The 23882-nt window shown below is 38.3% G+C and overlaps 1 pseudogene; it reads right to left on the bottom strand.

Annotated features, from left to right (window-relative positions):
• Positions 1 to 22035: 22035 nt before the first annotated feature.
• Positions 22036 to 23542, bottom strand: LOC133713868 (UDP-glycosyltransferase 76F1-like; annotated as a pseudogene).
• Positions 23543 to 23882: the final 340 nt, after the last annotated feature.

Below are 23882 nucleotides of genomic sequence, written 5' to 3'. Positions count from 1 at the left end.
TTCTCTCAGATCGACCACGGCCTCTTCCTCTTGTCTCAGATCGACCACGGCCTCTTCCTCTTTTCTCAGCCGTTCCTCATTCACGACTCACAGTCTCGTAGTCACATCGATCTTTCGATCCTCTCCCTCCGACTCACAGTCACATTTGTCAATCACTTCCTCCACTTCGGCATCTGCGATTACTTCCAGTAAATCTCTCTCTCTCTCTCTGTTTCAATCTCTCTCTCCTCTCTGTTTTTACTGTGTTCTTGTTTGCCAAGTTTTTAATCCGTTATTGATTTGCAGGCGGTTCGTTGGGTTTGTGTTTGGTGCCAAGGGGACTAATGCGATTCAGTCCGTCGATTCAGGTATCAAATTGGGTTGATTATGTTCCGTTATGTTGTGAATTCTGTGCCTTTTTTCTGGAATCTGCGATTCGGGTTTTGTTATTGCAATTTTTTTTTTTTGAATTGTTGGTTAGCTTTTTCTTGTTTAAAGAATTGGGGATATGAGGATATGATGTTGTTTTATGCATGTTTTGAGTTAAACTGGTTTTTCAATTCTTTATTTAAATGGGTAGGTACCAAGATCAGCTGAATCCCATGAGTTATCAACCAATCTGCAGCCTTAAATTTTGAACTTTTCAAGGTCAGTAAGTTGCAGTTTGCAGACTTGCAGTTTATGTGGAAAATAGTAATTGGATCCTTAACAATTCTTAGGATGCTTTTACATACAAACTTTATCTGAAGTTAGACTATAGTGGGTAGTTTTAAAGCTTGAATTGGTTCATTTGAAACTGTGAGTTGCTTGCTTTTACTAAAACTTGCAGATTAGATATTTGTAATAAGCTTGTTCAACTTTATGCCCAAGTAGAAATAAAACTGGAGTTTTGGTTATTCTGTGTAGTCCGTGCATTACAAATAAGTGGCTCATTTCAAGAATTTTTTGCAGGGCTGTACCAATTATGCAGGGCTGCAGGCAGATTCTAAGTGTGAGGCTGTGTCCGCTATGAGCCTCATTGATACCAAGTCTAAATGGAAGACAATATGCCTAATTAGATAAACTCATAGAAATTGTATTAATAATTTGCTTTCGTTCTAAGTTGTAAATTGGGACACTTTGTATTCTGTCTTTTTATTTCAGTACATTAAAACGGACGTGGGGATGAGCCTCCTAGTTCGGCTAGGTTCCAAACCCCTTAAAACTTTAAAAGGAAAAAAATAGCATCCTTAATATGACCTGAGATGTATCCATTTCAGCCCAAGACCTTATCAATTAGTTGAATGAGGTTGAGTAAAATTAGTTGCTGTGGACGAGGCTAAATATTGCACAATAAAATGGTCTGAAACTCGCATTATAGAAAAGCCCGGCCCGGCCCGTAAAAAGGTGGGCTACCCGGCCCGGCCCGTAAAAGCCCGCAAGGCCCGCCTTATATCGACGGGCTTGGATCCGTTGATTTACAATGAAGCCCGGCCCAGCCCGGCCCGTGACTATTTAAAAATGTAATTAGGCCCGGCCCGTTGACGAGGCCTACCAACAACCCAAGCATCGGCAAAAATGACTTTGCTATCTCTGGGATTCGAACCCAGGCATAGGCTATGTGAGACAAACCACATCCCCACTGCGTTGATGTTGCACATTGGAACACTCTAACCATATTCAATATCTATAGCGTGCCAGAAGCATTTATTCCAATTGCAAGATTTTGTGACATTTAATTATGAATTCTTTTTATGCAATTGTGAAATATTATTCCAACTTGTTTTGTTCATAATTGTTTTTGCTACTTGTTTAAATTTTCGCACTAGAATATATGTGTAGAAAATGCAAGTACTTAATGAACCAAAAGTTTATACATAAATATCGAACCTGTAGTTTTGATAAAGCCATAGAAGAAACTTGAAGTTTCCTACATAAATTCACCATACATGATAAAACCAGAAGATTTTACATGTTTAATCCTATTTCTCAAGCCATGTTATAGAACCTGAAGTTCCCATTAGTTATACATATATTTTCACATTAAGTCACGAAATGTTATGAATCTTCTCCAACTAGGCTCACCCAGTTGGATGCGATGTCTAGGTAAGGTTCGGATGGGGCTGTGTACTTAAGTGAGCCTCGCTCCACCTAAACCTCATCCCTCCTTACCTGGTCGTATTCAATTGGAGTTACCGAAAGGGTTGAGTAATATCCACGATTTAATGTCAAATTTTAGCAATTGAAAGTTTCTGGAAGAAATTATCTAAAGTTGGCATGCTTTCTTGCCTGAAGCAAGACATGATTAGCAAGATATATATTGAACAAGCCCATCTGCCCAAAACAATACAAGGAGAGGCACTTTTCTAATTCTCAGAATTGATCACTATTTTGTTGCTCATTGAAATGAACAATAACCTCATGTTGAGGAATGATCAAGCCAAGCCCATCGGTACCTGAGCAGCATTTTTGCTTGAAGCAAATTATGTTACTCATCGTGAACCTAATGGCAAAAGGAGAAATTGCGGCCGTGAAAAAAAAAATGGACCATATGACCATGAGTCGCATAGCTAAGGCTCAGACTTAAAGCGCATAGCCTTATGTTATAGTGCCCTTGTCCAACAAGCCCAAGTGGAAAGGAACATTGGTCCAACCCGCAACCACCATAATTAGCATGATCTTTGTTATCGATGTGGAGGAATTGACTGCTGGTCCCGCACCTGCTGTGCGATAGCCAAAGCAGTAGATAAGTATTACGCCGGTCGCGGAACTCGAAATACCAACTTTATTGAAGGGTCATTTTCTATCAATTCCACACTTGTAATCATGGATTTTCAGGTAGTTACTGAACATACCTAGGATTAGAAACTCGAAGACATGGGTATGATTGGCCCCTTGTGCCATATCTATTTCATCTTAATGAATGATGTTTCAGTCTTCGGATTTTGGTGATTTGTGTTTTCAATTATTTTGAATTATGGAAATGTGGTTATGTTCGAATATATTTAATTCAATAAACGTATTTATACATGTGATCCATTGAATTAAATAAATGAATAGGCATATTATGTGGGGAAGTTTGTTGTCTGGCTAAAAGTACTATTACGCACACCATACTCCCAGATCAGAGATATTTTTCAAACTTATTGCTTATTCATACCTCTGTGACAGCCATATCAGGCTAATCCAACCTGGTAGAGGGCTATGGCAAAGCCCACTTTATGTTGTCCAATGGTACTGAACTTAAAATTAATGAGGCCTTATATTCTCCACGTTTCAGAAGAATGTTATTGAGTATTAAGGATATTCGAACCAACGGTTATCACGTTGAAACCACTGAGAAAAATGAGTGGAATATCTTTGCATAACCTCCGAGTGTGCGACCAGAAGCGTACATTGGAGAAATTGAATTTTGTTAGCTAGAAGCTAACTAATTCGAGCAAATACTTGCTATGACATGACCGTTTGGGACACCCAGGTCAAAGTATGATGCACTGTATCCTCAACTCATCACATGTGCATCCCCTTATGAATAAGGGTCGTGTTAGGAATGTTTAATACTAAACCATCATGTGGAAAGACTAGTACATACACCCCACCATTTTTCTGCACAGAATGCAAGGGAAATTTGTGGACATATCCAACTATCATGCGGACCAATTAAATATTAATGGTTTTGGTTGATGTATCGACAAAGTGATCACATGTTACACTATTGTCCACAAGAAAACGCTGCTTTTGCTAAACTCTCACCCAGATCACGAAATTGGGGGTTCACCACTCGGATTATCCCATAAAGTCCATAAGACTTGATAATGCCGGAGAGTTTATATCGAAGTTTTTCGATGATTATTGCATATCCCTTGGGATTGATGTTGAACATATAGATCACTATGTTCACACCCAAGATGGTCTCGCAGATAGAATCTTGGTAATGCGCACAAGCTTTTAGTTTTTGGGTGGGGCTATGCAATCTTGCATGCAGCCATGTTGGTCCCGTTGAGGCCCACTGCTACCCAACCTTACAGCTGGTGATTGGGTAGGAACCTGACGTTTTGCACTTACGCGCATTTAGGTATGTAGTATTCGTGCCAATTGTGCCGCCACAACGTACAAAATTGGGTTCTCAACAAAAGAAAGGCATGTATGTCGATTATGAATCTCATCCATTATGTGCTCTTTAGAGCCCTTAACAGACGATCTCTTTACCGCTAGATTTGCGGATTTTCACTTTGATGAGACAGTCTTCCCGCCTTTAGGGGAAGATAAGAACATCACCGTTCCTGATGAACTGCGTGAATTAACATGAAATGACCCTACAATGTCTCATATTGATCCCCAAACCGCACGAAAAATAGTGAAATGCGGACAATTCTAGATCTATAGAGTATAGAATACAATATGCCAGACACTTTCTCTGATCTAGCTGAAGTGACAAGATCATATATACTTGCTGCAAATGTGCCTGCAAGGATAGACGTCCCTGTAGGATATTTCGTCCCAGATGGACGAGGTACGACCATGGCGGCTAACCAATCATATGTCCCCACCCGAAAGCGAGGTAGACCATTAGGTTCGAAGGATTCTTATCCCCAGAAGAGGGTAAACTTGGCACAAACGAATCCTCTTGACATCGCAATCTCAAACCGATTCATCTCACGAGATAAATCCAGATTATGGGTACGTCCTAGAAGAGACCATGTTGGGGGACGGTCCAACATTTGAACCCACTCCCGAGAATAGATAAATCTCGGTAAATTTAGTGAGGTTTGGAATCGGAATGAGATTATCATCGATGATATATTAGTATTTGCGGTGGCCACCGAAATTGTAATAAGCGATGGTATCGAACCTTGCTTTGTCAATATCAACGAAGAGACGACTGGCCAAAAAAGGAAATAAGCAATCCATGTCAAATTAGATTCATTGACAAAGAGAAAGATGTTTGGACCTGTTGTTCCTACACGTCCTCATGTTAAACCCATAGAATTTAAATGGTATTTGTAAGGAAGCGTAATGAGAAAAAAGAGATTGTGATACACAAGGCTCGTCTAGTGGCGCAAGAATTTTCTCAACTCCTTGTGATTGATTACGAGGAGACGTATTCTCTCGTAATGGACGTAATAATGTTCCGCTACCTTATCAGTTTGGTAATTTCCGAAAAAAAACTGAATATGCAGCTTATGAATGTGGTCACAGCTTATCTCTATGGGGATCATAATACAGAGATATACTTGAAAGTTCCTGAAGGACTTATGATACCCGATGCAAATAGTTCTAGACCACGGAACATGCTCTCCATTAATTAGAGACGTTCACTTTATGGATTGAAACAATCTAGACTGAGTTGGTATAACCGTCTAAGTGAATATTTGATCGGGGTGGATATATGAATTTTATTAAGGAAACAAGTTCCATGTTTGCAATTGTGGCGGTCTATGTCAAAGACATCAATTTGATTGATACTCCTGAAGAGATCAAGGAAACCACAAAACACCTGAAGTCAGAATTTGAGATGAAAGGCCTTGGGAGAACAAATTATTGTCTCGACTGGAGCCCGAGCACAGTGCAGATGAAATTTTGGTCCATCAATCAAATTACATCCAGAAGATGTTAAGACACTTTAATGAGGATAAAGCGAAGTCTTCAAGCACACCCATGGTCGTCCGAAGTCTAGAGAGACCCATATTGTCCTGCAGATGATAACGAAGAGATATTGGTGCCAGAAGTCTCATATCTAAGTGTAATAGGCGCATTATTGTACTTGACTCAATGCCCTAGACCGGACATCTCATTCGATGTGAACTTGTTAACTAGATATAGCTCTGCGCCAACACGCCGCCTCTGTAAATGGCATAAAAGACAATTTTCACTACTTTAAATGTATGACCAAAATAGGCTTATTCTATTCCTACACATCAAGAAATGGATCAAACCCCCTTTGATCCTCGGAATGATGTCTGCCTTGTTAGATATGTTGACACAGGTTATTTATGCATGTAAACCCACACAAGGCTTGTTCCCAAACTAGTCATGTCTTTACTATTGGGAATATAATAATATCTTGGAGGTATATGAAACAAACCTTATTGCTACCTCTTCAAATTATGCGGAGAGTCTAGCTCTTCACGAAACCTGTTCAAGGTATTAGTTTTACCTAGTATGTAATTTTCAGGGGGAGTATCCTAAAGTATACCCACTTGACCATCGTGTACTCTTTTTGTCCTTTGTCCAGTGTTATTTTGTCCCATTGGGTTTTGTTACCTGACAAGGTTTTAACGTGGCATATCTTTAGCATAGTCACCCCACTTATACTACATCCTGAAGATGCTTTGGTTCGACACATATGCATTTGCTCATGTTTTCCTTTGACCACGGGTTTCTCCCACTGGGTTTACCAGGCAAGGTTTTGGTGCAGCAACTCTAATGTATCCCTCTCGTAGACATACTACCTACTTATGATGCTGAGAAGAAGACTTCACCTATTTCTAAAACTGTGATACTACTACTCCACACTCACGTGCGTTGTGCTCTTTTTCTCCTTCGACCAAGGTTGTTTTTTCCCACAGGGTTTTTATTACTTGGCAAGGTTTTTGACGAGGCAAATTAGAAACGCACAACAGGGGCAACACTATTGACATGGAATATCCAAGGCGGAGTATTGTAAATATTAATGTGGCTATTCATGTAATACCAATTAGTATTGCGTGATATACGCCAATTAGGATTGATTGATGATTAACAGAATATAATTAGCGATTGATTGATTTGTCATCAGACGAGTGGTTAGTGTAATCGTTGAATAGTTACCTTTTATATACCTGAGGTAGTCCTATATAAACTTTATGGTGAGATGAACAGAAACACATCCCATTCTCTGTGTCATTTCTCTCTTCTCTCAAACTCTTCTCACTTTATGTTTTACAAAAGCGGCAACTTTATCGAGTTCGAAAGGTGAATGTTGGGTGGTGGGTGAAAGGATTTAGTTCCCCCTTCAGGCTTCAGCAAGTTAGTTTGTTAAGCTTCTGTTTTCAGCCTCTTCATTGTCCATTTGTGTTGTGCATGCTCTTACACATTTTACTGTTATTCAGTGAGTTATAAACTGTTGATCGAGATGTTGTAGGGTCTATTTGGCTTCTGCATTCATGCAATGCATTATTGATGGTGGCAACCAATCTGATGAATAAAGGTGTGTGGTTATTTCCATCCTATTAGTTACTTTGTTCAACCTACATTTTCTTCTCATCTTACATATTTTTTTTTAAGGGCTAACATCTGTTTACTCCCTATACTTTGCCTCCAACATCATTTCAATCCGTGACATTTCAATTTCATCCAAAAACTCTCTGGCCTCTCAATTTCCCTTCAATAAGTCCACTCTGTCCAATTGCTTTGTTAACTGGCTGACGTGGCACAAATTTAAACGCCAACTCAGCGCCATGTAACTGTGGTGGATGGTAAAATGTCGAGAATAGCTTTGACCTCCCCCTTCAAATTTTTCAATTTTTTTTAGGGCTAAATACTAGTTAGTACCCTGTGGTTTAGGTCCAAAATCAATTCAGTCCCTGGACTTCTAATTTCATCAAAAACACCCATGCACTTTCAATTTTGATCTAATAGGTCCAATTTGTTAATATTTTGTTATGGGTTCAAGTTATAGTTTGATTATTTGTTGAAAAACTATTTATTTTTAATAGTAGGACTCACTCTTAAATTGACTATGCAGACCACCTCGACACCACGTCATAAAACATAGGCCATATATGAGCCACATTAACAAGTTAAATAACTCAATTGTAGGAAAACTAACAAATTGGACCTATTAGATCAAAATTGAAAGTGCAGGGGTGTTTTTGATGAAATTAGAAGTTCAGGGACTGAATTGATTTTGGACCTAAACTACAGGGTAGTAATTTGTATTTAGCCCTTTTTTTTATTCTTCTCTTTTGTCTTCTTGCTGCAACCTCTTCTTCCTCATAAAAAAAATAAATAAATAAATAAAACCCATTGTCCTCGAATCTCTCTCTCTCTCTGCCCATTTTTTCTTCTTTCTAATCGCTATACCAAAAGCCAGCCACTTTGGACTCATGCACTGAGCTTTCTCATGCTGCAGAATCTTATTTGAATCCCTCTCTCTGTCTATGTAAGCATTTCTCTTCTGTTTCCTTCTCTCTAGGTCATCTTAAACTCATTTTATGCCAAACTTAGTTTGGTTGAAACTTCTGTCAGACTTTAAACAGTCCCAAGTTGTTTACTTTTATTGCCTCCATTGAATTTTTGGGTATAAGTTACATCTGGCCGGGTTAGGCTGGCGAAAGAGACTAGCTTTTCCATTAATGGGCCTTTGACGAAAGAGAAATCTAACTCCTAGGTATTTAAATTCGTTTAGAAATTACATAAATTCCATTGCTTGGAAGGTACTTTCACTCCTTGTTCATATGGGCTTTGTTCATTTTCAACCAACACATACCTATACAACCGTCCTAGCTATTGAAATTCAAAGTTTTGACATTTATGCAATTTGCTTGATACCCATGTAACACCCCAAGCTGCACCTCACCAACTTGAGCACGTCACAGTGTCACGAGACTCTAAAATATAAACCGAAATGTTCAATTTACATTTTAGAGAATCGCAAGACAAATTATTGAGTATTTCTCGTAAAAGCACAGCGGAAACTAATAAATAAATTTTGAGGTGAAAGTCTTTAAATTACTGAACCTAAATTGTTCATCTAGAATTCGATAAGAAGGTTCTCGAGAAAGAAAAAACTTCGAGAAAAGCAACGTATTGACACCAAACTAACTTCCGAAAAGTCCCGAAAAACGAATTTCAAGAATTAGAAATCGAGATTAAATCTGAAACCTGATTTCGGTTACAATGATTTATCGAACTCGTTTCCGCACACCTAGCTTCATCCTCTACTATCCTTTCACCAGTGCACGGTACATGCATCCATTGTTGTAGGAGGTTGTTTAGTCACAAATTACTTACGCATTTGCATGTGCCCCAAAACTATATAAATTGATTTGTCTTCCATGCTATTTTACTTTTTTAATCCATTTCCTTTTATTTGTAGGAAACCATGCATTGAGAATAAAATGATTAAATGAGCCTTGAAATGCGGAGATTTGAAGCTAGGAGAAGAAGACACGAAAATTGAAAGAAAATTGCAAATAGACTTTTCCGGCGAACTACCACTCATGGAGGACCTCTAGTCCAGCCAAAGAGGACCATGGTGGTGGGAATTTTCTACCATTTGAAATTCAAATCTCTCCCCATACATTGTTCTTTTAGAGCTTTGGATGCATTTTGGGACCAATTTGGGACCACGGTATAAGAGCATCTCTTCCATCTTTTGTCTCCTAACATAACTAATTTTGAAGACCTAAGATACCTTATCTTCATTATCTCTTCAACCATTCATCCATTCTCACTACACTTTAGCGCTATCTTCTCTCTACAACTCCACCTCCCAAAAATTCAAACTCCATCTCCACCACTTCCACCACCCATCAATTCCACAACCACCTCAACAGTACAAACCATCACTAGCTACTCAAGGATTCATCATCTCTACACTATTAAGAAGATTGAGAAGCAAGGAGGAGGAGACAACCACCACAACATCACACCATGACATCCACTTTCACCACCATCAATAGTCACTTTTCACTCTCTATCTCTCTCTAATTACTTGATGTATTGTAGTATGTTAAAGGTGTGGTAAATAGAAAGCTAAAGCATCTAAGAGACAACATTAAGTCCCACTTGTCACTCATGTGCTTGTTCCTCTTAACAAGCTGACGATAGTAAAGGATATATGAGACATGAATTCACTACTAGAATTATGTTAATAGACATCACATAATTTAAAGGCAAAAATATTACTTTGGTCATCGAACTATGCTACGTTCGACACTTTGGTCATCCAACTTTTAAAAACTTCACTTTAGTTACTCAACTATATCACCGTATATCACTTTGGTCTCTCCGTGTGTTTTCTCCTTTTTCTCTGTTAACTGTAAGGGTATTTAGGAGATAAAAAGTTTAGCTGCCATTTTTATAACTTAATCCAACTTTTCAAGGGAAAATTATCTTATTATACTTTTTTTTATTAAATAAAGGATTAAATATTTGTTACTCCTCAAGCTTTTGCCTGAAAAACAGTTTAGTCCCTCGCCTTTTAAATTAAACTAGATAGTCCTTATTCTCTCTAATTCTCACACAACAGGTCCTCAACAGACCTAAATTGACTATTATACCCTCATTCATCTTTTTCTAATTTCTTCCTCTTTTTTTCTCTATTTTTATTTTTTTAATCCTTTTTTATTTATTTTTTTCTACTTTTCTCTCTATCTCTCTCTCTCTCTGTCTCTCTTTTTTTTTTTTGACGAGACTCTGTCTCTCTCTCTGAGCCCAGATCCATGGTCCCTGCCGATCATCCTCGATGATGTCGCCACCGGTAGACAAGACATTCGATCACGCCTTGATCGAGGGCAACCCTAACCATAGCTCTCACCTCGTTCACTCTCTCAAATTCTCATGGAGATTTCCAGAAGCCTCGCTTTTCCAAACACCCATCCCATCCTCGCCCTCCTTCGAGTGTATTCCTTCTTCTTCTTCTTCTTCTTCTTCTTCTTCTTCTTCTTCTTCTTCTTCTTCTTCTTCTTCTTCTTCTTCTTCTTCTTCTTCTTCTTCTCTGAGAACGAAACGATATCAGACATGAACACGCATCCCCGCCTTCTTCTTCTCTTTTAGACTCTTCAATTTTCTTCACCAAATCACTCTCCTTCGAAAATCGAAAACCCTCTTCGTCGTCTCTGTGATTCTGTCTCCGATCTTCGATCAATGGATTACGATTATCAGAAAACCTCATCCTACGGTGCCCAGATCCCGCCCTACCACCTTACCGCGTCATCACAGCTGATGTACGGACCGCCAAAGCCGTCGCCGGCGTCAACCGGAATGAGTTGAAATGTGTTACGAGGCAAGAAGCTGTTGACGCATCTCAGCACTCGGGGAATTAGTGGCCCTTGTAATAATTTCATCCAAGTATTTGATCAGACCCAGCTTGTTTCTGTTTTCAGGTTCTCTTCTGCATTTCATTTTAGTTAATGTTAAGTTTTAGAAACTGATTTCTGGGTTTTGGAAAAGTGTTAGAGACATAGCTTTGTCAAGAACTATGACCCTAAACAGTTTTTGAAAATGGGCAAGACATTAGCTATTGATAAAGACATAGACTTGGCTTTGAATCATGAACTAATTCAGTAAAATGCTCTTGCGTTTTTGAAAACAATGCAGATACTGTGATGAGCATTTAATCTGGTTCATTGTCATTGGCAAAGGCTCAAATTGTTTGTTTGATTACTTGGGTTTTGGGTATGATCCAGAGTGAGATGGCAGCGGCTTTCGTGATTGGATCTGGGAAATTTGCATTGCTTTCGTGATTGGATCTTGGTTTCGATTCACGGATCTGGGTTTTAGGGTCTCATAATTGTTTATGTAATCATGTGAATTTGAAAGTTTGAAGTTTTTTTTGATAGGTTCGATGGATTCTGGTTGTTCTTTTTGGGTTTGTAGCTATTTTGTTGCTGGAGGTCCTGGAAGAGGAAGTAGATAGGGGAGAATCTGGCCAGGTGGAGGCGGAAGACGCAGGAGGTGCAGAGGTCGCGGAGGGTGGCTTGGTAGAGAGAGACAGAGCGGAGGAGGAGGAGAAGAAGAAGAAGAAGAAGAAGAAGAAATAAAAAAGAAAGGAAAATTAAAAAAGACAGAGAACAATTAAAAAAAATTGAAAAAAAGATGAATGAGAGTATAATAGTCAATTTAGGTCTGTTGAGGACCTGTTGTGTGAGAATTAGAGAGAATAAGGACTATCTAGTTTAATTTAAAAGGCGAGGGACTAAACTGTTTTTCAGGCAAAAGTTTGAGGAGTAACAAGTATTTAATCCTTAATTAATAAATGAAGAATCTCTTCTGATTTGTTCCACGAACACTTCGATCCAACTTCAGACAAATCTGAAGAACAAAGCATTGACCAAAACTTTTTTTGAACTTGCCCAACTTTAGATTTGTCTCACAAGCAAGACAAATTTTAAGAACAAAGTATTTATTTACCAGCAAACGTTTATTTGTTGGGGATTTGTTCTTCCCCATTCTTCAAATTTGATTCAAGACCAGGGTGAAAAAAAAAAAAAATTTAAAAATTGAACCTTTAACTTCTCTCTTTCTGGGTGATCTTTTCTTTAAAACCCATTTCTTCACTTCATCTCCCTTCCAATTTTTGGCTTCCATAGAGTGTTCTTCCCGAATCCAAGTCCGTATTGAGAAATTCTAAATAGAATCAAAAGGTGAAGAACTCAGATTATGGGTAAAAACTGTGAAAACTCCTTTGGATTTATTTGATTCTGCATTGTTGCTTATCTCCTGGGTGTGGAAGAAATTCAAGGGGGGTGATGGAGGAGGAAACCCAAAAGAGGGGTTTAGGAATACTGAAACTTTGCACTATAAGCCCACTTTAATCTGTTGTCTTGGTGTTTCTGCAATTAGTGTTGGCTTTTGTTTATTCAACTATTTTTCCAGGTGTAGATATGGTTGTTCTGAAGAAAAGCTAGTGACCCTTTTTGATTTAGCAATTAGAATACTTTGTTGGGGTGGGGTTTCTACTTCTCTTTTTCATGCTATTGCTTTTTCATGGACATTGTTCTTTACCAAAAACACGTTTCTTTACCCGTTCAATCCTTAGTTTTTGATGTTGCCTTCCTTATCTCTGCTTTGTTCTTTATATATGTGGGGTTTATTGGGACAAAAATGGAGTAGATAACTAGAGATACTCTTCTTGAGGAAACCCTTTTGAATGGTACAACAAATTCTAGTATAAGTAAAACTGCATAATCAAATAAGTCCAAAGGGGTTGAAACTGTGAAACCCCATATCCATCATCAATATTCAATCCCCATCACCCACCACTAAATAAGTAACCCAACATCCCAATCAAACTCCCCCGATTCCAGGTTCCAAATTCTCCAGATTTTTTAATCATGAATGAAGACCCATAAACCATGAAGGAAACCAGAAACCATGAACCTTTTAATCATTACTTAATTGCTCTCTACCATTAACTCATACAAACGCAGAAACCATAAACGAAGAGCCCTTTGCATTTTCCCCTAATTCTCGCACACCTTCTCTCTATTACTCCTTCCTCCTCTATGCTTCTTTCTCTCTGTGGCTTGAAATATGATAAACATAGAGACCGAGATAGAGAGACGGAGACAGAGAGACTGAAAACCTTTTAGTTTAGAGAGAGAATGTAAAGTATACGTTTGACCTGCAGTCTCCAACATTCAGCCTTTTTAAACGGGGTTGACAAATATAGCCCTGCTTATTTTTTTTTTGAAATAGGGCCAATACGGCGGTCCTTAAACCTTGATCATTAATGAAACTGCAGAATACATGGGGGGGGGGACATTATGCCTAAACCCCAAAAAATAATAAGCATGAAGAGAACAGCCCGAGATAATAACAGGAGTCTCAGCTAAATATATGTATTCTAACAAGCACCAATTAGCGAAGAGTGCACTATTGGCTACTCTATTCGCTTTACATTTGTGGCGACACACCGGAAAGATATTGCTCACGCGGAAATATAGCCCTGCTTATTAAGGGTATGAAGTTCAATTGCCACATTTAAATGGAGAAAACAGACGGAGTGACCAAAGTGATAATACGGTGATATAGTTAAGTTACCAAAGTGAAGTTTGTGAAAGTTGGATGTCCAAAGTGTCGAGCGAAGCATAGTTCGATGACTAAAGTGATATTTCTGCCTAATTTAATCGGTCAGACTTGCACACGATGTAAAAAATCAAGCTAACATTGTTTTCGAAAGAAACCAATTTAAATGTGTATCATTAACATCGGTTCCTAAAATGACCGGTGTTAAAAGTTTCATTTGAAAATTTGCGGGAACCTGATTTTCGTGAAAGCGCTAAGTGTTTTAAGGGAATTGAGGAAGCGGGTACTAAAACTTAAAATTTTCACACTTAGACAAAAATAGCGCCCGACCCAAAACTGAAATAGAACGAAACCCTAAGCTCACTAGCTCAGTTTCAAGCTCCTCCTCCTCCTCACTCGAAGTCGCCGCCATTGTTACCCTCATCGCCTCTTTCATCTACCTCCTCGGCTTCTTCGGCATCGACTTCGTCCAATCCTTTATCTCACGCACTATTTTATTTTATTTTATTAAATCCAGAAACCTTTATTTTATTTTATTTTTGGGTTACTTACAACTAGGTAATGGGTTCTGAAATCTTTGTACTTGGGATAATATTAGCTCTATTAGGTTCTAGTTGAGTTTATAACTTTCCAAGCAAAGTCAATTTTGCCCAGTAATGTTGTTATTAGGCTTTATATATGGTTTAAGTGCACATTACCCTTTTCAGGTTTAATGAGTGATGGTCTAAGAGAATAGTCTCCTTTCCATGTGTGTTTGTTTTAATGATTTGTGCACTCACTTTTCAGGTTTCTGTTTTGTGTTGGGTAGCATCTAACATTGGAAGCATCTTATACTTCCTTACTATTGCCTTGTTGGTAAGTTCTTTGCTCGTCAATGTTTCTTTGTAAGTGCAATAAGTGTGCAAGATTGTGACTTATGGTGCAACACTAGTTTAGCAGATTGAAATACTACTATTATGCATGGTCTAATAATAAATCGGATCATATAATAGATATCGGTGGATGGTATACTTAAATCATATGCACTGCTTCCTTTCCCTATCAAGGGTGAGATGGAATTCGTTAGGGACGCTATTGGGAGTCACGTAGCTTGGCCTGAGGATCTTGTTATACGAATAATGATTAAGGTAAGTTTTGTTGATGGGGTTTGTGTTTCAGTTAGTATTGGGTTAACGGAGCGAGCCATTCAATTTAAATTACGTGATTGGGTTAAGAGCTGTATGCGCGCTAGATCTTTTATGATTAGTTTATTGGTTTTGGTGCTATTTACTTAGAGAAGTCAAGTGAAACTATAAGCATTTAACTTAAATCGGATTATCTGCTCTTAAGTTGGCAACTTGTCAAGTCACTCTTTGATCAAGTTAAGCTTAATCCGTGGGTGCCGAAGCGGTGCAAGTTGTTGTATAAACATGCAATAATTATCATGAAAGAAACGGGGAGCTCAATAAGCACAGTGTTTTCTGAAAATGTGTTTGGCGTACCCAAGCAACTCTTTATCTTGACTGAGAATATGATGGATCTTTTAGAGATGCAGTGGATTGGCCAATGAGTTATAGCAGCATATATGGGGTAAGCTTCACTTGATCTAGTGCTATAATTCTTGTTTAATTTGTTTCCATTCAACTATTCAAATTAAGTGATATCAGCCAAGTTTTGCAAATGGTTATGTGTGGAAAGGTGATATTGTATTATGGGGTTTTGTTGCATTTGGAAATGAGTTTGCTTGCAATTTCATGTCTTAGATTTTGACACAGGTACTTGCATGAACTTCTTACGGAAAGAGATGCATTGGACACCTTTGTTTTTGTTGCATGATCCGGCAGCTACGTATAATTGTGAAAGACCGGACTTTGTACGGTACTTAGTTGATCGATTAAAAAAGGGAAAATCTGATCGTATATTCTTTATGCCTTACAATGCGGGGTAATGCTACATATACTTTAGTAAACTTAATATTATTTACCTACTTTTATATTTTGCATAATGTGGCATGGGCTTCATTTTTACTGCAGGAAGCATTGGATATTAACTATCATATAGGAGGGAGAAATCTACATATTGGATCCGTTTTCCATTATCAAGTATGGGAGACCTCGGTGATCAAGTAAGTACTACAATATATATTGAGCTTTTCTTTAACATATTAGACCAAGTAGCATTTAAATTGGGTAATGACAATGGTTGTGCAGTGTTAATGTCTAAGATTCAGCGGTGGCCGAACCTTGGTTAACGTGGGCCCACGGGGTGGACCGCTACTTGTGATGCTCTTGTTCTTTCCTCTATCTTTCAAATAAAATACACAGGGCGTCAGAGGGAGACCGCGGTTGGCGGTCTTCTCTACTCTGATGCCTAAGTTAGTCAATGTATTTGCGTTGACAGAATAACGTTAGGTAAGTAGCAAATGCGTAATTAATGAGGAGAGAGGAGTGGACCTTTTATAGGTGAGGAAGAGACTGACTTCTTCCTTATTTTCGACGTAGGACTGATATGCTTCTACTCCCAGTTTCGGATACTTCAGCGAGGTGACATTGGCGCGGCGCGTCAGGGCGATCCTGGGCTGAGCCGGAGCTCAGGCGATACCCTGTCTGGTGTTGTTTCTATAGGTCACACCCTTGATGGTTGTTTGGAACTACCATCGGTAGCATGAGCGTGGCTCATTATAGCTAATTATGCTTTAGGCAAATGCTCATGTAAGTACATGCAGTGTGATGAAAACATTTAATGCTGAAACTGGGAGGGTTAACAAACTGCCTAAAGTGAAATCGCTTTCAGTAAGACTTATACATGTGTTTGGCTAGGAGAATACAATTGATCTAGTATGTCAATGCTTGTCTAATTGAATACCTTCAATAAATAGGGCGTACCCCTAAACAACCGGGTGGAGTTGAGTGTGGTTATTATGTTATGAGATACATGAAAGAGATTATAGAGGATGAGACACTTTCACTTCTGTCACACCCCGAATTTTGAATAAATAAATTCAAATCCGAAACGCGATAGCTTAACAAGCACGACAAACGCTTAGAAAATTTTTCATTTAAACTAAGCAACAACACAAACCAAGCTCTCTAATGTCAATATCGACTCGTTCTTTAGAGTCACATATTACATTACAAAGAGTTTACAAATTAAACTGAACAACAATTTAATAAGTAAACACACCCACCACTCTCACTACACAATGGAAGACTAAAACCAAAGTACCCTTCGACGTCCATGCTACAGAGAGTACACCTCAGCTTCGACGACAATCACTCGATATTCTAACCTGCACAATAAACCCTACACCATGAAATAGTGCACCGGGTTGAGACAACAAACCCGGTAAGCTTTTGTAAGCTCGTATGAGTAAACCTAAATAACCCCAAAAAAATCTTTCTGAATCGAGGACAACAATCAACACAATGGTTAATTCCAACAACACAATCCTTTTCTTTTTCTTTTTAGGAACACATATGTCACAACTGTGACGAATCAAATCATTCTAAATGAAAACCGGTAATCCCTGCATAGAAGTTTAGTTCAGGAAATCACCAACAGTATACAAACCAAAACCATAGTAATCCCTACATATAGTTTAGTTCAGGATATTACATTTAAAATCGCACAATTAGAATGAAACGGAAAATAGATAAAGAAGTCAAACAACTCACACTAAAGTCGATGAAATCCCCCTTTTAATTCCATTTCAAATTACTCAACTCAAGAGTAATTTAAAGTAACCAAAATCAACCCCACAATTCATTCGAAATCAATGTCCCACATGGAAGACAAAAGAAAGAACAACCAAAACTCTCTTTTATAAATATATACTCATGAGCACGATAACACAAATTATCCCCTAAGCAGTATATTGTACTTAAGAGCACGATAAAACAAAGTTATCCCCCAAGCAGTATATTGGCAGACAGACTAGAGCTCTAACTGAATCGTCACCTGTCACCTGTCACCTCGGCCGAGGTTCAGCCTTACGATAATAATTGCCTCGATCACCAATGTGACAAAAGGTACTCAAACCAAACATTTAAAAGGTCCACACGACTCAAATGTTACACTTTAACTCATTACTCTTTAATACAATTACATCAAGCACTCACATGATGAATTATATTCAATTTCACTCAACTCAAAATACTCTTTAATACATTTACATCAATCACTTACATGATGAATTATATTCTCGAAAAGAGTAAATGTTCAAAAAAATAATCCAAATAACAACACAATTATTACCTCACCCAATGTCACACCATCCAAATATATATTTCATGTAAATATATATATATACACACACACACGTAGTTATCCACTCAGGAATGCCTACTAATACCAACTATAGTTCACATGCACTAAAAACCGAGAAATTCATTTTTATACATAAAAACTCATTTTTCATACCTATGAACCACAGTCCTATGAACCGTAGTCGATCGAGTTCATATCATTTAAAAACATATCTTTATTTGCATAAAACGATTTCACAATTTAGTGATAAAATTTACAAAAAGTAATTTGGTTCGTAAATGAACCACGTGAGATTTACTCACCTCTAAATCCTGCTACGTCTTCTCTTACAGCAGATAAGGTATCAAATACGCTCCGTCAATCACCTAAGTACAATACGATCTTAACTTAGTACACGAATCGAAAACGATTAAAGTTCAAACCCCCGTTGAACTAAAATCCTGAAAGTAGTGCCAATCGAGGCGAAACTTCATCTGAGACCACTCGAGGTCTCTGGAACACTTCTACGATCAATATATCAAAATTACAAGTCGATTGGACGGCCGAATCCTCACTGATCGAAAACCGACCGAATCGAAAAGCCTAAAACCCTAAAAATCATAACTTGCTCATACGATTTCCAAAAATTACAAACAATATATTGAAATACTCGTATCAATGAGTAGATCACAATGAGGGGCAGAAACTACCCCTGAGGTGGCCAGAAGCTGCTAGAAAACGCCGCCACAGAAAGTGGCAAAGCTACCGCTGACCTCTGAATTAGGTGGCGAGACCTATGCCAAACTCTTCCTCTCAACATGCACATCAACATTCATAACTAGCACAAAGTCTGAATCAAACCCATTTGGCCGAAATTTACCTTGGAAGAAAGAGGGCCGATTGAAACCCTAGAATATCAAATCCTCGATTCGTCCTCCACACGTGAAATTGTTGCAAACCACCTTGGGGGAAACCTTGTACAACCTCTAGGCTACAAAACCCCTCAAGAAACTCCGCCGATGGTGGCCGGAATCTTCAGTTTCGATGAAGGCGATTTGCAGCGCCGCCGGGAAGCTTCCCGGCCTTGCCATGCCCTCCACAGCTCGAATCTTGATGCAATTCTTCCACAGACTTGTAGAGGAGGACGAGACGAAGAGAACCCAAGTTGTTTGACGTCCTATGGTGGCCGGACGGCCAAGAAATCAATCGGCAAAGGGAGAGGGCGACTCGGGCTCGGGGAGAGAGAAATAGAGGCCGGTTTCCAAATTTGGAAATCTGACCTTTTTTGCAATTTCTGAAAAGTTTAGGGCTTTATACAAAAATAGAAACTTTTTCCGAAAGCCATAACTTCTTCATACGAACTCCGATTTTCGTGTTCCACATGTCCATGAACTCGTATCGATGCGCTCTACACTTTCATCAAGGAAGTTTTCAGACAAACCCAATGTATAAAAAGTCAAACTTCATATACCCCTCTAAAACGTGCATTTCGAATAATAAATCGTCTAAAACAATTTCGCTCTATCCTCGAACCACGAAATCGTACTAACGAACACTTTATTACTTCCCAGAATTTAATAACAATTTTTGGGGTATTACAATTTCCAACCAAGGTATATGCATTATATTTCAAAGAACATTTTGGTTTAATTAAATATTAGCTTGTTTACCCAATCATTGTGACTTATATGTTGTTTATACATTTCTAGTGGGCGGTAAAGACGCGGAAATCATATAGCCAAAATCAAATTGACGAGGTGCGCATTGAAGTGGCTGATTATATACAGAGTTTGGTGTAGGACTTTTGACTACGAAGATGATTTTTGAGTAAGGCTAGTTTTTGCTTTGAAACAAAGTTTGGTGTAGAACTTTTGTATATTGTTGCTCATATGTTTCTAGGCTAGCCTTTGTAGGTTTTGGGGTTTTCTTTTGTGACATATGTTGAATCATGAATTTGGAAAGAAAATTAATGGAAAGCCCCAATTTTTGGATGATTATGAAATGCATTTCTTTTCCCAGCAGCAGCTAGATGCAAACCTAGCACATCATGCTTGTCAAAATGAAGTGAACTATATAAAAGCATAACAAAATAGTAATGCCAAGGAAAACGAAGTCAGTTGAGAGATTAGAAATCAGTATCAAAATGAATTCGATGTCTTATGATTATCAATATATCGAATTGTGTCCACAGAACCAATGTACTCAAAACCAGTGCACATCGATTTTACAAAACAAAAGCGATGTCTACAATGAAACAACACATCGGTTCTTGGAAAAGCAAGCGATGTACATAAAACCATTGAACATCGTTTTGCCTAAATGAAAACGATGTGTTGTGTTAAAGGAAACATCAGTCCTGAAAAAAAAAAAAAAAAAAAACAAAACAAAAAAAAAAAAAAAAAAAACCCGATGACGCCTAAAGATACAGACATCGTTCCTAAGAAAATAATGTGCCAGCTACACGTAAAAATTACTAAGAACAAACAATAGTTTATAGAAACTGATGTCTAGAAGGGTTCGAGACATCACTTCTGAAATAGAAATCGATGCAAATGTTCACGCAGGTATTGCTCGACATATACTTTATTAAGCATAAAATGTGAAAATATGAAGAATTAAATATAGTTAACATACAAAATTATGATGATTATAAAGATTATACATCGATTTGTATTTTGGAAGCGATGTTCTTTGTTGTTGTGGACATCGGTTGTCGACCGATGTATGATTTTTTTTATCTTTCTCTACACCCACTAAGACATCGGTCGAATTTTAGTTTGACATCGGTTCTGGACTGATGTCTATTTACAAAATTCTAGTAGTGATTAGAACAGTAAGCTTTATAAACTTGATAGAATTACATATAAATACTAGGTTTTAAATATCTGCGATATTTCCGATATATCCCCCGATATCTCCATTTTTCAACGGACTGATATATCTTAAAGGGTGAATATCTTATCTTTTACCGTTTCTGCAAAATTTCTCCGACATCATCAAATATCCCCGATATATTAGATATTTGATATATATCTCCGATAAAGTAAAGAAATATCTGTAAAATCTGATGGAAAACAAAAAATAGAAAAAACTCAGTAATTCTCTAAATGCAAATCTGTGTGAAGAGAGATCTCCTCAAGGCAAATATGGGTAAGGAGAAATCCCCTCAAGGCGAATTTAGGTGAGTAGAAAATCTTCTCAAGGCGAATCTAGGTGAGGAGAAAATCACCTCAAGGCGAATCTTGGTGAGAAAAAATATCCACGAGATAATTCAGATAGTGATGATGCGTGGGGTGGTACAGCATGCAACTCCAGATAGTTCTTATGATGGTGGAGAGGGTGGAAGCGGAACAGGTGCTGGAGGTGAAAGATATGATATGGATCTTCTTCTGTGGGTGGAAGATTAAACTAATTTACCTATGAAGGTAATTTTGATCATACCACCCAAGATGAAGACCAAGGAGTGAGAACAACTGGTCATGGTGCTCAAGAGAAAACCTGATATAGGAGGAGGACTAGAGGTGCAATTGATGATCAAAATATCTCATCTGATGTTTCTTCAATTGCCTTAAGTTTTGACTCTATTAGTTTAGGCACAGAGCACAGTGGGATCTCAAATGAATCTCATGAAAGCAACAATCAATTTGGCTATGACGCTTATGGATATAATCAATATGGAGAAGTATATGATCAGTCATCCAGTTGGATTCATCCTTATTATCCCCTTCTAAAGGAAACAGTCGGCAACTCTAAAGAGATCTATAACTATCATGTTCATCACTACAATTCGTATTATATGGGCCATATGTCTTGGTCTAATTATTGCAATTTTATAGACTAGCGAGCGGCTTTTCAACCACCTAGTGTCTCTTTTTGGATGTAGATGAAGTTGATATTCATATGTATTTATATGTAATTCTAATAAATTGATTCTTTCAAAAACGATATATTTTCTCCTATATCCCCGATATTTCTGATATCTCCATTTTTTAAAGTTCCGATAAATATTTAAAACTGATATTTAAAACCTTGGGTTTGATGTATTATTCTTTTAGTTCTTTTCTGTTTGGCCTATAGATGATATGCTACAGACACATTTTGATCAATCAATCAGTGACTTTATAATGATAAAATATGGTTAACCAAACCATGCATCCCAAGATTGGTATGAAGAGCCACCTTCTCTGAGGGAAAGATTTGTTTTCTCCTTAAGATTTGACATGTTATCTCTGATCTCTTCCCCTTCTTTCTCTTCTATCAGTTTTCGAATTGTTTTTTCAATTTCACCTCTCTCGATCCCGTTCTTTAACTGCAACCCAACTCTCCAAACATCACTTACATATGTTGCATTTACCATTTGATCGGTGGAATTTGGCATACAGATCATAGGCGCACTGCGGCACCCCCTCAGATATACTCTCCAATGTTGAATTCCACCCATTGTGAGTCCAGAACAGTCCCACAGCTGGATGAGCCAGCACCTTTTTCTGTGGTGCCAATTTCACAGTGTGACCTTTCTCATTTAAAGCCTCCAGGTACCCTTGAGGTAATTTTTCGAGCCATTCAGAGCCTTGGATTAATCCAGGTCGAACCACCCACAAGAAGGGCTGATTGGTGTTGGCTAGTCCCCAAGCTATTTCCAAAAATTGAGCTTCATTTATTGCGGCAATGCTCCCAAAGCTAACATAGACAACAGATTTTGGTGCTTGACTGTTTAGCCATGAAATGCAACTACCTTGAATAGCCATTTCTGCAATGGGCCTATTGGGAAAATTGGGATGTGAAATTCTTGTCGGATTGTAACCAGTGCTTGTTCTTCGAGATCTTCAGAAGTATCGAAAATAATTCCATCTACCATTTCGGTTATTAATTGATAAGATCCATGTGGATCACAAGAGTTCATCATTGGAAGGTCTTTGACTTGGTGACAGATCTACTACTGGCTCTTCTAGTTGAGATTCTAACAAAACAGTAAAAAGATAGCGGTCTAAGTTTGAGGATAATTGGAAAATACATGACCCAATTAAGCAGTTTTGTTGGCCCTAGGCAATATAAACCTTAGGCCTTAGTAGGCAACTAGGTGTTCAGAGAAACTAACCTTGTTTTGGGAGGTAACCCTTTTCCCACAGAAGTGGAAATGCGGCATAAACGATAGTGGATGAGGCACCTCCTGTTCTTAGTAGCATCCTTGGAAGCTTAAGGCTCTTAGCAACAGATCGAGTGAAGTCAAAGAGAGGGTCAGGGATTAAGCAAGCAATAGGCTCCTCTGAACCATCATCAGATAACAAGTTAGCCAGGCAGTTTCGGAATGGATCACAACAGTGCATTTAGACGTGAAAAAAGAAGGATGCATGAGATTGTTTGTGGAGGTCTCAGTTTCGGATAGGCCATCAGGGATTGAATGGAATGTGAATTAAGTGAGGATGGGTTGAAGGGTTGAGAGAGTTGAAGTTGGTGTGGATGATGATTATGGAGAAGCCTCTGAAGTATAGAACATTAGATAGCACAAGCATAGGGTTTATATGGCCTTGAAAGGGTAATGGGAAGAATATCAACCTCTGGCCTTTCCTAATTTGCTCCATTAAAATTTAGAGCAAATGTACTTGCTTGCCTCTGGTTTGAGTCTCCTTTGCTCCCGACTCCTGGAGTCTAAATTGCTTCAGTGTTGTTTCTTTCTTTACATGTAGGGAAAATCGTCCGTACAGTACCTGACATTTTCCCCATTCTAAACTTCAGTAACTCACGTTTAGAAAATATCAAAACGGTACCTGAGGTTTCGACCCCGACTCAAGATCGGTACCTGGTGCCGTTAGTTCCGTTACAAAAACTGGGAGATGAAGGATATTTTCGTCTTTTCATATTTTAATCCATAATTTTTTTATCTAATTCATTTTTTCTCTATTTTCTCTCTCCCTACTGTTCTCCTCTCTCTCTCTCTCTCTCTCTCTCTCTCTCTTCCTATTCTC

This window comes from Rosa rugosa, chromosome 6, assembly GCF_958449725.1.
Source record: "Rosa rugosa chromosome 6, drRosRugo1.1, whole genome shotgun sequence".
In the NCBI taxonomy this organism is placed as follows: domain Eukaryota; kingdom Viridiplantae; phylum Streptophyta; class Magnoliopsida; order Rosales; family Rosaceae; genus Rosa; species Rosa rugosa.
Note: the sequence above shows the minus strand (reverse complement) of the source record. Positions and strands in the feature narration are given on the sequence as shown.